Raw genomic sequence first — 14,802 nt, 5'->3', positions numbered from 1 at the left:
TCAAAACTACAGTGAGACAGCACCTCACACACACGTTAGTGTTGACAAGGATGTGACAAAATCAACCCCTGTGCACTCTTAATGGGAAAGTAAAATGGTATAGCTGCTATGGAAGACAGTATGGTAGTTCTCAAAAGATTAAAGATAGAATTACCATTCCACTTCCAGGTATATACTCTATACTCCAATTGAAATCAGGGCCTTTGGAGATATTTGTGTATCTATACAGCATTCACAATAGCCAAAAGGTGGAAGCAACCTAAGTGACCCTCACAGATAAGCAAAATGCAGTACATACATACAATAGAACAGTATTCAGCCTTAAAAGGGAGGAAATTCTGGCACATGCTACAACATGCTACAACTTTGAAGGCGTTAACTCTGAAATGAGCCAGTCACAAAAAGGCAGACTTGTATGATTACATTTATATAAGGTAACTAGATTAGTCAAATCATAAAGACAGAAAATAGAAGGGTGTTTGCAAGGTGAGAGGAAGAATTATTTTGTTTACATTTTATTTTTGAGAGAGAGAAAGAGCACGAGCAGGGGAGGGGCAGAGAGAGAGGGAGACACAGAATCTGAAGCAGGCTCCAGGCTCTGAGCTTCAGCACAGAGCCCCATGCAGGGCTCAAACTCACAAACCGTGAGATCATGACCTGAGCTGAAGTCAGATGCTCAACCAACTGAGTCACCCAGGCGCCCCAAGAATTACTGTTTAATGGGTACAGAATTTCAGTTAGGGAAGATGAAAAAATCCTGGTGATGGGTGGTGAGGTTGTACAACAATGCAAATATACTTAATCCCACTGAACTATACACTTAAAAAAGTGGTTATGATGGTAACCATTTATGTGGTTTTTTTTTAAGATCTTTTATTCTTAAGTAATCTCTACACCCAACATGGGGCTAGAACTCACAACCCTGAGATCAAGAGTCACGTACTCTACTGACTGAGCCAGCCATGTTATGTAAGTGTATTTTTTTTAATTATTTTAAGGAGGGGTGCCTTGCTGGCACAGTCAGTTAAGCTTCCAACTTTTGATTTCAGCAAAGATCATGAACTCACAGTTCATGAGAAGTTCACAGTTCATGAGATGATCAGGCTCTGCACTAACAGCACAGAACCTGCTTGAGATTCTCTCCCTCTCACTGTACCTCCCCCACTTGATCTGTCTCTCACACTCTCTGTCAAAATAAACATTTTTAAAAATTATTTTAAGGAAAGAAAAGAAACCTCAGTGTCAACCTAATCCTGTCACAGACTTCTTCATAGCCATTCCCTACTATATTTACTTTCTAAATATTTTCTGTTTATCCCCCCATTGCTTCATTCCTAATGCCACTGCCTTAACTGAGAACCACCTGAACAGGCTATTGCTATCATTTCCTAATAGTTCTTCTACCCTCGGCTAAGAATCCCTCTACACTTGCCTCCATACGGTGGGTAGATTTCTAAAATCCTCTTCCACTTGGGGTGCCTGGGTGGCTCAGTCGGTTGAGGGATCAACTTCGGCTCAGGTCACGATCTCATGGTTTGTGAGTCTGAGCCCTGCATCGGGGTCCGCGCTGACAGCTCAGAGCCTGGAGCCTGCTTCAGATTCTATGTCTCCCTCCCTCTCTCGGCCCCTCCCCTACTCATGCTCTGTCTCTCTCTGCCTCAGAAATAAACATTAAAAAAAAAAAAATTAAATCCTCTTCCACTTAAAGCCCTGTTGAATAAAGCAGCAACTTTCAAACTTTAGTCATGAAATCCTTTGTTCAGAATAAGTCTCTTTTGGGGCACCTGGGTGGCTTAGTTGGCTAAGTGCCGACTTCAGCTCAGGTCATGATCTCACAGTTCGTGAGTTCAAGGCCCGCTGTGCTGACAGCTCAGAGCCTGAAGCCTGCTTCAGATCCTGCGTGTCCCCCTCTCTCTCTGCCCCTACCATGCTCATGCTCTGTCTCTCTTGCTCTCTCTCAAAAATAAAAAATAAACATAAAAAAAATTTTTTTAATAAGTCTCTTTTTTAAAAAGTTTATTTATTTACTTTGAGAGAAAGAAGGAGAGAGAGAGAATCCCAAGCAGGCTCCACACTGTCAGTGCAGAGCCCAATGTGGGACTCAAACTCATAAACCATGAGATCATGACCTGAGCCAAATCCAGAGTCGGACACTTAACCTAATGAGCCATCCGTGCATCCCTGTTCAATATAAGTCTTAATTAAAATTCTAACAGACTCTGACTGAAGAATCTAGGTCCAGAGACTTGCCCACTCAGCCTTACGTATCCCTCTTATTATAGAATAGAGTTCAAAGGGGTGCCTCAGTGGCTCAGTCACTTAAGCAGTCAACTTTTGATTTCAGTTCGGGTCATGATCTGGTTCATGAGTTCGAGCCCCACACTGAGCTCTGCACTGACAGTGTGGAGACTGCTTGGGATTCTCTCTCTCTCTCTCTCTCTCTCTCTCTCTCTCTCTGCCCTCCCCCACTCATGCTCTCTCTATCTCTACAAGTAAATGAATAAACTTAAAAAAAAAAAAAGAGTAGAGGGGCGCCTGGGTGGCGCAGTCAGTTAAGCCTCCGACTTCAGCCAGGTCACGATCTCGCGGTCCGTGGGTTCGAGCCCCGCGTCGGGCTCTGGGCTGATGGCTCAGAACCTGGAGCCTGTTTCCGATTCTGTGTCTCCCTCTCTCTCTGCCCCTCCCCCGTTCATGCTCTGTCTCTCTCTGTCCCAAAAAAATAAATAAACGTTGAAAAAAAAATTTAAAAAAAAAGAGTAGAGTTTGAAAACAATGGGAATCAGTATTCATTCAATAAATTCCTCAATTTCTACTATTTGCTAAGCAGTGAGAATCCAACAGAATAAGATAACAATATCTGCCCTTGTGGAAATTACAGGCTAATGGAAAAGGCAAATAAGACATTTTAAATTTCTTAGCTTAGTCTCCATATATGTCTCTACACAACTCTGAACCTATTCATTTAAGGAATATTTATTCAGCATTGGAATAGGCTGTAATTATTGTTTTATTATTGTTGGGGTAGTGAAAGAGACTAATAGCTTTTCACTCATTTTTTTCTCTCAAGGGGTAGGATATTTCAACATTTTTGTTGATTTCATTTTGGGATTTCATGGATAGGTGTGTTTTGAGAACTTTAGTTGAAATATAATGAATAATACTGTAATTATTGATATGGTTATAAATCAAATTTTTTTTCAACGTTTATTTATTTATTTTTGGGACAGAGAGAGACAGAGCATGAACGGGGGAGGGGCAGAGAGAGAGGGAGACACAGAATCGGAAACAGGCTCCAGGCTCTGAGCCATCAGCCCAGAGCCTGACGCGGGGCTCGAACTCCCGGACCGCGAGATCGTGACCTGGCTAAAGTCGGACGCTCAAACGACTGCACCACCCAGGTGCCCCGATATGGTAATAAATCAAGTTGCCGTATCTGGTGTAGCTTATCATTAAGGAGGGGTTTAGACTCTTAATCTTTAACTTAAAAGATTAATGCTTTATAGGTTCTCAATGATATTACATATGGATGGAGACCATTTTTCTTTTTTTTTTTTTTTTTTTTTTTTTTTTTAATTTTTTTTCAAGGTTTTTTATTTATTTTTGGGACAGAGAGAGACAGAGCATGAACGGGGGAGGGGCAGAGAGAGAGGGAGACACAGAATCGGAAACAGGCTCCAGGCTCTGAGCCGTCAGCCCAGAGCCCGACGCGGGGCTCGAACTCACGGACCGCGAGATCGTGACCTGGCTGAAGTCGGACGCTTAACCGACTGCGCCACCCAGGCGCCCCTGGAGACCATTTTTCAAAATATTTTAGTGAAACTAATTCAAAAACAATTGACAACAATGGTATAAAACTGATACGACACAGATTTCTGAGCATTGTCCATAGTATAGTCCTGGTCATGTAGATATCAGGGTTGTTTGATTTAATCATCCAAGAATGGCATCTGTTTTCAGACCTAGGGAAGGAATGGTTCATAAGTGTAAGATGTCTTCAGGTGAAGTTAGTATTCAGAATGCTATTTGTTTTTTGTTTGTTTGTTTCAATTTTGAGAGAGTGCAAGCAGGGGAGGGCCACAGAAAGGGAGAGAGAGAATCTCATATAAATAAAACTTGAACATTACCAACCAACTTAACCTAATTTACATTTATAGAACCCTCCACATAACTGCACCAGAGAATACACACTCTTTTTAGATACACACAGAACTTTTACCAAGATAGATCAATTCTGAACTATAATACAAGTCTTAGTAAATTCATAAAGATTCTAGTCATACAACTATGTCCTAGGGCCACAATGGAATTAAATTAGAAACCAATAGCAGAGGGGCACCTGGGTGGCTCAGTCAGTTAAGCATCTGACACTTGATTTCAGATCAGATCATGATCTCTTGGTTCCTGAGTTCAAGCCCTGTGTCAAGCTCTTCACTGACAGCATGGGCCTGCCTGGGATTCTCTGTCTCCCTCTCTCTCTACCCCTTCCCCACTCACTTGCTCTCTCAAAAGTAAATAAATAAACTTAAAAAAAAAAAAGAAAGAAACCAATAGCAGAAAGATATCTTAAAAATCCCCCAGTATTTTATTTAGAAAATTGTTTTAATGTTTATTTTTGAGAGAGAGACAGAGTGCAAGCAGGGGAGAGGCAGAGAGAGAGGGAGATACAGAATCTGAAGCAGGCTCCAGGCTCTGAGCTGTCAGAGCCTGACACTGGACTCAAACCCATGAAATAAAACAATTCTGAATAACCCACAAGTCAAAGAAGAAATTGAAGGGAAATTTAAAAATATTTGAACTCAATGAAAATATCATAATTTATGGAATTCAGTAAAGCAGTACTTTTGGGAATATTTGTTCTAAACCTACTAATTACGCAGCATTTAAAAGAAACAAGCTATTGATTTATACAGCAACACAAATGAATCTCAATTACTAGCAGTGAAAGGAGCCAGTAAAAAAAAAAAGTATATTTTGTGGGGCACCTGGGTGGCTCAGTTGGTTAAGCGTCCAACTTCCACTCAGGTCATGATCTCACGGTTCGTGGGTTTGAGCCCCGAACTCTCTTTTTTGAGAGAGCGTTGAGCTCTGTGCTGACAGCTCAGAGCCTGGAGCCTACTTTGATTCTGTGTGTTCCTCTCATTCTGCCAATCTCCTGCTCATGATCTGTTCACCTCTCAAAAAATAAATGTTAAAAAAATTTTTTTTAATTAAAAAAAAAGTATATCTTGTATCATTACAGTTCCAATTTTTATTTTTTTATTTTTTTTAACGTTTATTTATTTTTTTTTTAAATTTTTTTTTTCAACGTTTATTTATTTTTGGGACAGAGAGAGACAGAGCATGAACGGGGGAGGGGCAGAGAGAGAGGGAGACACAGAATCGGAAACAGGCTCCAGGCTCCGAGCCATCAGCCCAGAGCCCGACGCGGGGCTCGAACTCACGGACCGCGAGATCGTGACCTGGCTGAAGTCGGACGCTTAACCGACTGCGCCACCCAGGCGCCCCAACGTTTATTTATTTTTGAGAGAGAGACAGAGCATGAACGGGGGAGGGTCAGAGAGAGGGAGACACAGAATCTGAAACAGGCTCCAGGCTCTGAGCTGTCAGCACAGAGCCCGACGCGGGGCTCGAACTCACGGACCGCGAGATCATGACCTGAGCCGAAGTCGGCCGCTCAACCGACTGAGCCACCCAGGCGCCCCTACAGTTCCAATTTTTAAACATTCTGGAAAATGCAAACATATCTCTAGTGACAAAATGATCAGTGGTTATCTGTGCCAAAGTTTGGGGTGGGGAAAGAGGAGGGATTATAAAGGTGCATTAAGGAAGTTTTCTGGGGTGATTGATACATTTAATTTTATTTTGGTGATGGTGTATGGGTGTATAAATATGCAAAAACCTCAAATTGTCCACTTTAAATATGGGCCTTTTATTGTTAATCAATTATACCTCAATAAAGTATTTAAGAATTTTTTAATTTTAATTTTTATTTTTTGAGAGAGAGAGCGTTAGCAGGGGAGAGGAACAGAGGGAGAGAGAGAGACTCCCAAGCAGGCTCTGTGCAAAGCCCAAGGTGGGACTCAATCCCATGATGCTTAACCGACTGTGCCACCCAGGTGCCCCTGTTTTGTTGGGTTTTTTTAAACATTGCTCTCTTATGATGGAAAATTTTCCACTGGGAAATTAGTCACAGAAAGCAATAAACTTGGCCAAGCTTTTTTTTTTTTTTATCCTAGTCATGTTAAAATAGTTCTTTATGTTCTATATATATATGTAATTTTATGTACTTGGAAAAATATCATTATACAAGTCTTTGGTTGCTGCTTTCCAGTGCACACAGATTTCTTGAATAACAGCCTTGTAAAAATACTCTTAAACATTTTTCTGCATGTTTTATTATTCATAGAAATTCATGTTTTCTATTTCATAGAAATCTATTCAAAGCAACCAGTATAACTCTTTTTATTAGGTGCATAATAATTGTGGGAATGTCACATAATTTATTCATCTATTACTACTGGTGACATTCACATTGTTTCCAGGTTTTTGCCATCATGAACAATGCTATGATAAACGTATTTATTTGGTTTCTGTAATCTTTCTTGTTAACTTCTAAGTATTTTATGTGTTTGGTACTATTGGGAGTAGAATCTATTCGGTTTGCCACATGCCTATTGTTAAAATAGAGAAAAGGTATTGATTTCTATATGGTTCCCTTTATGAAGGGTTGACTCTGAGAAAGGAGAAATGGGGAGTAAGGGGGCTGGGCATGATTATTTTTTCATAACATGTATTATAGAATTAAGAGACCTTTTAAAACATGTGCATGTGTAATTTTTATAAAAATTAAATACAAAATAATAAATGGTAATGGGGCATCCCTATTAGTTTCTGATTTTATCTGAAATGCTGTAGTGTTTTACCAGTTAGGATAATACTGGCTATTTGTTTAGATATATAGCCTTGACTATTTAAGTTGTTTCCTGGAATTCTTACTTAAACGTATTGTTATTATTTATCATTTTATCATTTATATTATGATGTATAAATGCTGACTTATCAAAGGTTTTTCAGTACTTAATAACAATGTCACGATCCTAATATGATCACAATAAATTATAGTGATTTATTTTCTCAATATTAAGCCACCCCTGCATTCCAAAAATAGTCTTTACTAAGTTGTAGAATATTATTCTTTTGTACATTGATGAATTCTCTTTGCTAATATGTTATTTAGAAGAACTCCCTCTCCGAGGAGGAATTCTTTCTCTCTCTTTTTAGTGGTTAAATAATGAATAAGATTACCAACAGTGTTGATTACAAAGAAGAGAAAGGTGCTAGAGGTAGTGAATTTTTCTAAATGGGAAGCCAGAATCTGGGCCCAGGAGTTCAGCTGCTAGGGAGGGGCAGCTGTGTAGTAAGTAATGGAGTTGGGGGCAAGGGGTCAGGGCTGCTCCTCCTTCTTCTTGACAAAATTAGCTTCTTCCTTGCCACCAGCATCTCACAGAAGGGGGTCTGTGCTCCCAGCTGCCTGGATGGACTTGATCCACTTGTCCTTCTCTGCCTGCATGGGGGCCAAGACCAGGTATACCCCCCTGCCACCTGCCTCCGTTTTGCAGAATTCAGTGAGCTGCCCCATGTTGTTGGAGATGCAAAACTCAAAGCAGTTTGGTTTCTGAGGCTCGTATGCTTCTTGAATGTTCAGATTCTCCACAGGGATGATTCCTGCCAGCTCCTTGTCTGTCATATTCTCAAAATAGTAGAGGCAGTTGTGGTGACAAACCAGCACCAACTCTGCGTCTTCACCTGACTCCTCCCAGCTTAAGGAGCTGGCCCTTCTGGTCCAGGTTGAAGAAGGTATGGGTTAGACCATTCCCATCATCGTCAGGAATACTAAAGGGCTCATTTCAGATGCTGTCATAGAGGTTCCTGAGCAGCAACTCAGACAGGTCCCACTCTTGTCGATGCCTTGGTTCATGGCCCCAGAGTGCTCGAGGCCGGACTTCTTCTAGACATTGGGATTGTGGAGACTGGTGTTCAGCATGATGAGGTGAAGAACGGCACCTCACACATATCTGTAGATTAAAAAACACTGGGATTGCACAGGCAGATTCACTGGGCGAAGGCTTCTATCATCTGGTCAATCATCTGGGCCTAGCCCAGGAGGCAGAAAGCTCCATAGAAATTGCCTGAGGGCCTGCACCAGATCAAGGTCTGGGAACTCATACAGATCCACAAAGGCATGGAGCAGTGGCAAGTTCAGCCCTTCTGTCTGCCAGAGGTAGACCCCATGACTATCTCATTCAGGCCCTTGCCCTTGTACAGGATACCGGCATGTTCCGGAGAAGTTCCTTCTCCACCAAGAACTAGATCGCCTCCTGGAGTCCATGCTGAAGTTCCTCCTGACCACTGCTGTCTTTTGGTTCTGTTGCAAGGTTTTAGCTACCTTCTTTGGCCTCCAGACCCTCCACCTTTCCAGTGGCTTCACTGAGCTCCTATGGGCGCTGGATCTCTACCAACAGCTCGGGCCTCTGCCACTAGAAGTTCTCCAGCTGCATCCGCTCCTCCAGAGTTGGGTCTTGAGGGCTCACCAGCACCAGGCGCTGTCCTCCATAGTGACTAGGAGGGTCTGTGGGCCTGGCCAGGATCCACTTAGGCCGGCAGCCTCGGGTGAGCCCACTCAAACTCCCAGGAGCCAACGCCTCCTTCTGTGTACCAGTCTTCCACACTGAAATCTCTTCCTTAGCCTCTCAACCGCCCTGACTATGGGGAGTTTTGCACCTATAAGTAAGATCAGTCACTAGTTTTCTCTTAAGAAAAAAACAAAAACAAAAACAAAACAAACAAAAAACAAAAAACAAAAAAATGGGCACTTGGGTGTCTCAGTTGGTTAAGCATCCAACGTCAGCTCAGGTCATGATCTCACAGTTCATGAGTTTGAGCCCCGCATGGGACTCTGTGCTGACAGCTCAGAGCCTGGAGCCTGCTTCGGATTCTGTGTCTCCCTCTCTCTCTGTCCCTAACCCACTTGCATTCTGTCTCTGTCTCTCTCAAACATAAATAAACATTTAAAAAAAATTTTTTTAAATTATTGTCATTGTAAATTTCTACCTTCTTTTTTTTTTTTTAATGTTTATTTATTTTTGAGAGAGAGAGAGAGCAAGCAGGGAAGGTACAGAGAGGGGGACAGAGGATTCAAAGCAGGCGCTGCACTTACAGCAGAGTAGACTGTAGGTCATTGATTTTAACTGAAATGCTTTTGTGTTTTATCATTTTGTGTACAACTACCAAGTCATATAAGCATGAAAAGCATTTTAATTATTTTAGCTAATCCACAGTACTACTATTTTCACAATGAGAGCCCATCCCTAAGATCCATTATTCGAATTAATAATCCATTAATGTCTTCAATAGAAATTAATTCCTGTCATTCATTGGTTTAATAAGCAACATACCTAATGTTGATTAGAGTTAAGACAACTGAAGTGCTTCTAGCAATCCCTTTGGAGTATGATTTCCTAATTAGAATGCTAGCTGCACCTAGAGTATCATTTTAACCTAATATATCCATAATATTTTACTCTCTGTACTCAAATATTTTAAATTGTTTTAACATTTATTTTTGAGAGAGAGAGAGAGAGAGAGAAACAGAGTGCGAGTGGGGGAAGGGGCAGAGAGAGAGGGAGACACAGAATCTGAAGCAGACTCCAGGCTCTGGGCTGTCAGCACAGAGCCTGATGCAGGGCTCAAACTCACAAACCGTGAGATCATGACCTGAGCCGAAAGTGGATGCTTAACCGACTGAGCCACCCAAGCATCCCTGTACTCAAATATTTTAAACTAAATTATAGATATTGTAACACTGGATTCACATACCAATTCTGCCACTTAATAGCTATGTAATATTGCATATGAATATAATTTGATCCCTCGAGACTCAGTTTCCTAATTGAGGATAATACCCAGCAGAATGGTGAGAATTGTATAGTGGGTAGGAAAAAGCATTATAAACTCTAAAATAGTCTAGAAATTTTAGGCATTGTTATTGGATAATAATATCTCAAATAGAGGTTAGGTTCTTTTGAAGTCCTTTGAGGATTTATTCATGACAAGGAAGATTCGATGAGGTCTAATGTTCACCTATTATAAATATTACAGTTTTGATATTCTCTTTGTTTGTCTACAAAGACAGGGAAAAAAGCAAAATAAGTAATTATGAGGTCCCTTACCAGAAGATCAAAATAATTACCCTAGACTGGCCCTGGGGCCATAATCCTCACTAATACTATTACAGTGGAGGATTCTCATATGAGAGCAGACTTAATAGATCTAATAAGAATAACTAATATTTGGGGCGCTTGGGTGGCTCAGTAGGTTAAGCATCCTACTCTTGATTTTGGCTCAGGTCATGATCTCACAGTTAATGGGATCAAGCCCCACATCAGGCTCCACACTCAGATTCTCTCTCTCCCTCTGCCCCTCTCCCCCATTCACACACTCTCTCTATATAAAATTAAAAAAAAAAAACAACTAATATTTATCCAGTGTTTACTATCTTCTAGGCAATGTGCTAAATATATTATCTTATTTAATCCCCATAATAACCAATAAAGTGGTTATTGTTTTAAAATAAGGAGGGGTGGGTGCGCCTGGGTGGCTCAGTTGGTTAAGCACCTGACTTCGTCTCAGGTCATGATCTCACCGCTCATGAGTTCGAGCCCTGTGTTGGACTCTGTGCTGAAAGCTCAGAGCCTGAGCCTGCTTCCAGTTCTGTCTCCCTCTCTCTTTGCCCCTCTCCCACTCATGCTCTGTCTCTTTCTCTCAAAAATAAATAAACGTTAAAAAAATTTTTTTTAATAAAATAAGGAGGGGTGCCTGGGTGACTCAGTCAGTTAAGCATCCAACTCTTGGTTTTCAGCTCAGGTCATGATCTCAAGGTTTGTGAGTTCAGGCCCTACACTGGGCTCTGTGCTGATGGTGCAGGACCTACTAGTATGATCTCTATCTCTCTCTCTCTCTCTCTGCTCCCCCTGCTCCCTCACTCAAAAATAAACAAACTTCAAAATGAAGAAACTAAGTCTGGCTCAATCAGAAGAGCATGTGACTTCTTTTCTTCTTTCTTTCTTTCTTTCTTTCTCTTTTTCTTTCTCTCTTTCTTTTGGGGAGAGAGAGAGAGAGGAGAGAGAGAGAGAGAGAGAGAGAGAGAGAGAGAGAGAGAGAGAATCCCAAACAGGCTCCACACTATTAGCACGGAGCCCGATGAAGGGCTCAAACCCACGAACCATAAGATCATGACTTGAGCCAAAGTCAAGTCAGACACTTAACTGACTGAGCCACCCAGGTGTTTCTCTTTTCTTTTTTTTAAGTTTTTAAATTTATTTTGAGAGAGATAGAGACAGAGAGAGAGACAGAGAGAGAGTGCAAACAGGGCAGGGACAAAGGGAAAGAGAGAATCCTAAGCAGGCTCCATGTTCATCATGGAGCCAGACTCAGGGCCAGACTCAGGGCTCACCAACCCCGAGATCACGACCTGAACCAAAATCAAGAGTCAGATGCACTTAACCAACTGAGCCACCCAGTCACCCTAGAGCATGTGACTCTTGATTTCAGGGTCCTTGAGTTAGAGCCCCATGTTGGGTATAGAGATCAATTTAAAAAAAATAATAATAAAGAAAAAAAAATAAAGAAAATGAGGAAACTAATGGAGCATCTGGCTAGCTCAGTTGGTAGAGCATGTGACTCTTGGTCATAAGTTCAAGCTCCATGTTGGGTGTGGAGCATCCTTTAAAAAAAAAAACAAAGTTGGGGGGGGGGTGCCTGGGTGACTCAGCCAGTGAAGTGTCTCATTTAGGCTCAGGTCATGATCTCGAGGTTTGTGGGTTTGAGCCCACATCAAGCTATCAGCTCAGAGCCTGGAACCTGCCTCAGATCCCATATCTCCCTCTCTCTCTGTCCCTCTGCCACTCACACACTGTCTCTTTCTGTCTCTCAAAAATGAATAAGTGTTAATAAATAAATAAATAAATAAATAAATAAATAAATAAATATTTTTTCAAATGAAGAAACTAAGGCTTAGAGAAATTAGGCAACTGACCAAGTGGTGATTCAAGGATTTGAGCTCAGGCAGTTGTTGTTGTTGTTGTTGTTCTTTTTTTTAATGTTTATTTATTTTTGAGAGAGAGAGACAGAAAGAGTGCAAGCAGGGAAGGACAGAGAGAGAGGGAGACACAGAATCCGAAGCAGGCTCCAGGCTCTGAGCTGTCGGCACAGAGCCTGACATGGGGCTCAAACTCAGGAACCGAACTTAACAGACTGAGCCACCCAAGCAAGCAGTTGTTCTTAACCTATATTCTAAATACAACAGTTAATATGTAAATTTTATATCTATATTTAGATGTTTTGTATGACCATATATATAAATTTTCCCTGACATCCTGGACTTAAGAACAAGGAGGCAAACAAAATGCATGATGTTGCCTTCTTTTACTAAAAACAAACATATATTCATTCATTTATACATTCAGCTAGTTTTCCTGGGGAAATTCAAGAATATTAACTGTGCACTCTCTCTCTCTCTCTCTCTCAAAATAAATAAACTTTAAAAAATAACATTAGGGAATTCTGAACATAGATTTTGTATTCAATCATTACTGAATTATTAATTTTGTTAGGTGCAATAGTGGTAGTATAGTTTTGTAAAAGAAAACTTTTTTTTTAGAGATGCATGCTAATGAAGGTGGAAATGCCATTGATGAGATCTGGGGGTGATGGGGGGCTTCATGGGGTTCAGAGCTGGCGGCCAAGAAAGAATTCTTTTTTATTTTTTTTTTTAATTTTTTTTTTCAACGTTTATTTCTTTTGGGGACAGAGAGAGACAGAGCATGAACGGGGGAGGGGCAGAGAGAGGGAGACACAGAATCGGAAACAGGCTCCGGGCTCCGAGCCATCAGCCCAGAGCCTGACGCGGGGCTCGAACTCACGGACTGCGAGATCGTGACCTGGCTGAAGTCGGACGCTCAACCGACTGCGCCACCCAGGCGCCCCATATTTTTTTTAACGTTTATTCATTTTTGAGACAGAGAGAGACAGAGCATGAATGGGGGAAGGTCAGAGAGAGAGGGAGACACAGAATCTGAAACAGGCTCCAGGCTCTGAGCTGTCCGCACAGAGCCCGACGCAGGGCTCCAACTCACGGACCGTGAGATCATGACCTGAGCCGAAGTCGGACGCCCAACTGACTGAGCCACCCAGGCGCCCCAAGAAAGAGTTCTTGAAGATGTCTTTGGTGTAAAAAGGTGATTTTTAAAAGAAATTTTTCCTCTTCAATGTTTATTTTTGAGAGAGACAAATAGAGTGCAAGGAAGGCAGGCAGAAAGAGACAGAGACACAGAATCCGAAGCAGCCTCCAGGTTGGGAGTTATCAACACAGAGCCCGATTCGGGGATCAAACCCACAAACCATGAGATCATGACATGAACCGAAGTTGGACACTCAACTGACTGAGCCACCCAGGCACCCCTCTCCGAGGTTACTTTTATTCATTCCTTTAGGATTTTTGGTCCTGAATATCTCTCCAGGGACAACTATCGAAATTTTTGGTGATTTCAATACCTTCATTTTAAGTTCCTTGACCTCTTCTCCTCCAATGATATTGTTCTTCATCATATCTGAGCCACTCATTTCAAAGGCCATACTTTTGACCTTGTCATCACCAATAAATACAACTTGTCCATAATTTCATTTTATTGCAAACTTTTTTGGCCACATACTTTAAGATATGTAATTTTATTAATTTAGTAGTCTCCACATCCAACATGGGGCTCAAACTCCTGACCCTGCAATCAAGAGTCACATGCTCTAATATCTGAGCCAGGCAAATGCTCCAAAGATGTGTAACTTTAATATACATTAAATAATTTGGAGATGATTATTACTTACATCTGTCTTAAAGATTTTATTCTTTAAAAAAAGTTTTGTTTAATGTTTATGTATTCTTGAGAGAGAGAGAGACATGCAACAGAGCATGAACGCAGAATCCAAAGCAGGCTTCAGGCTCTGAGCTGTCAGCACGGAGCCTGACATGGGGCTCAAACTCACAAATGGTGAGATCATGACCCGAGCTGAAGTTGGACACCCGACCGACTAAGCCAGCCAGGCACTCTTCTTTTCTTTTCTTTTTAAAAATTTTTCTTTATTTTTGAGAGACAGAACACAAGAAGGGGAGGTGCAGAGAGAGAGAGGGAGACAGAATCCGAAGCAGGTTCCAGGCTCTGAGCTGTCAGCACAGAGTCCGACGCGGGGCTTGAACCCACAAACCATGAAATCATGACTTAAGCCGAAGTCGGACACTTAACTGACTGAGCCACCCAGGGGCCCCAAAAAGGTTATTTTATTGAAGCACTGGGACAGGACCTATGGGCAGAAAAAGTTGCACTGGGGTTTTGAGGGGCAACTGGTTATACACCATGGACTTGGGGGAGGTAAAGTCCAAAGGGAAGTTTCCAAGGAGACTTTCATATGCTAAAGACACAGACTACTGGAGGCCTAGCTATTTGTCAAGCTAAGGTTGTTTTTCCCTCTAGCAAAGCATTAACATTAAGACAGTAGGGAGTTCCTAGAGAAATATTTTACTCTGCCTGCCTCAAGTATCTGTCAATGGACTGCAGGTTATAAGAAAATTTAATTTTACCTGCCATTTCCTTCTTGCTTTTGTTCCCCATATCACTATGGAGGGGTGATGTTGGGGCCCCAGGAAACTGAGTCTACAGGTTTCCGGAGATTAGGTTATTGATAAGGTTGCCT

At 41.6% G+C, this 14,802-nt stretch overlaps 1 pseudogene; it reads right to left on the bottom strand.

The window, feature by feature from the left end:
• Positions 1–7,389: 7,389 nt before the first annotated feature.
• On the bottom strand, positions 7,390–13,692 carry LOC124501941 (cytohesin-2-like; annotated as a pseudogene).
• Between the last annotated feature and the right edge of the window lie 1,110 nt (positions 13,693–14,802).

Source organism: Lynx rufus, unplaced genomic scaffold (genome assembly GCF_022079265.1).
Source record: "Lynx rufus isolate CCGP_SWC_20201006 ecotype Redwood Valley unplaced genomic scaffold, mLynRuf1.p SCAF_7, whole genome shotgun sequence".
In the NCBI taxonomy this organism is placed as follows: Eukaryota; Metazoa; Chordata; class Mammalia; order Carnivora; family Felidae; genus Lynx; species Lynx rufus.
The sequence above is the reverse complement of the archived record's forward strand: the minus strand, read 5'-3'. Positions and strand labels throughout refer to the sequence as shown.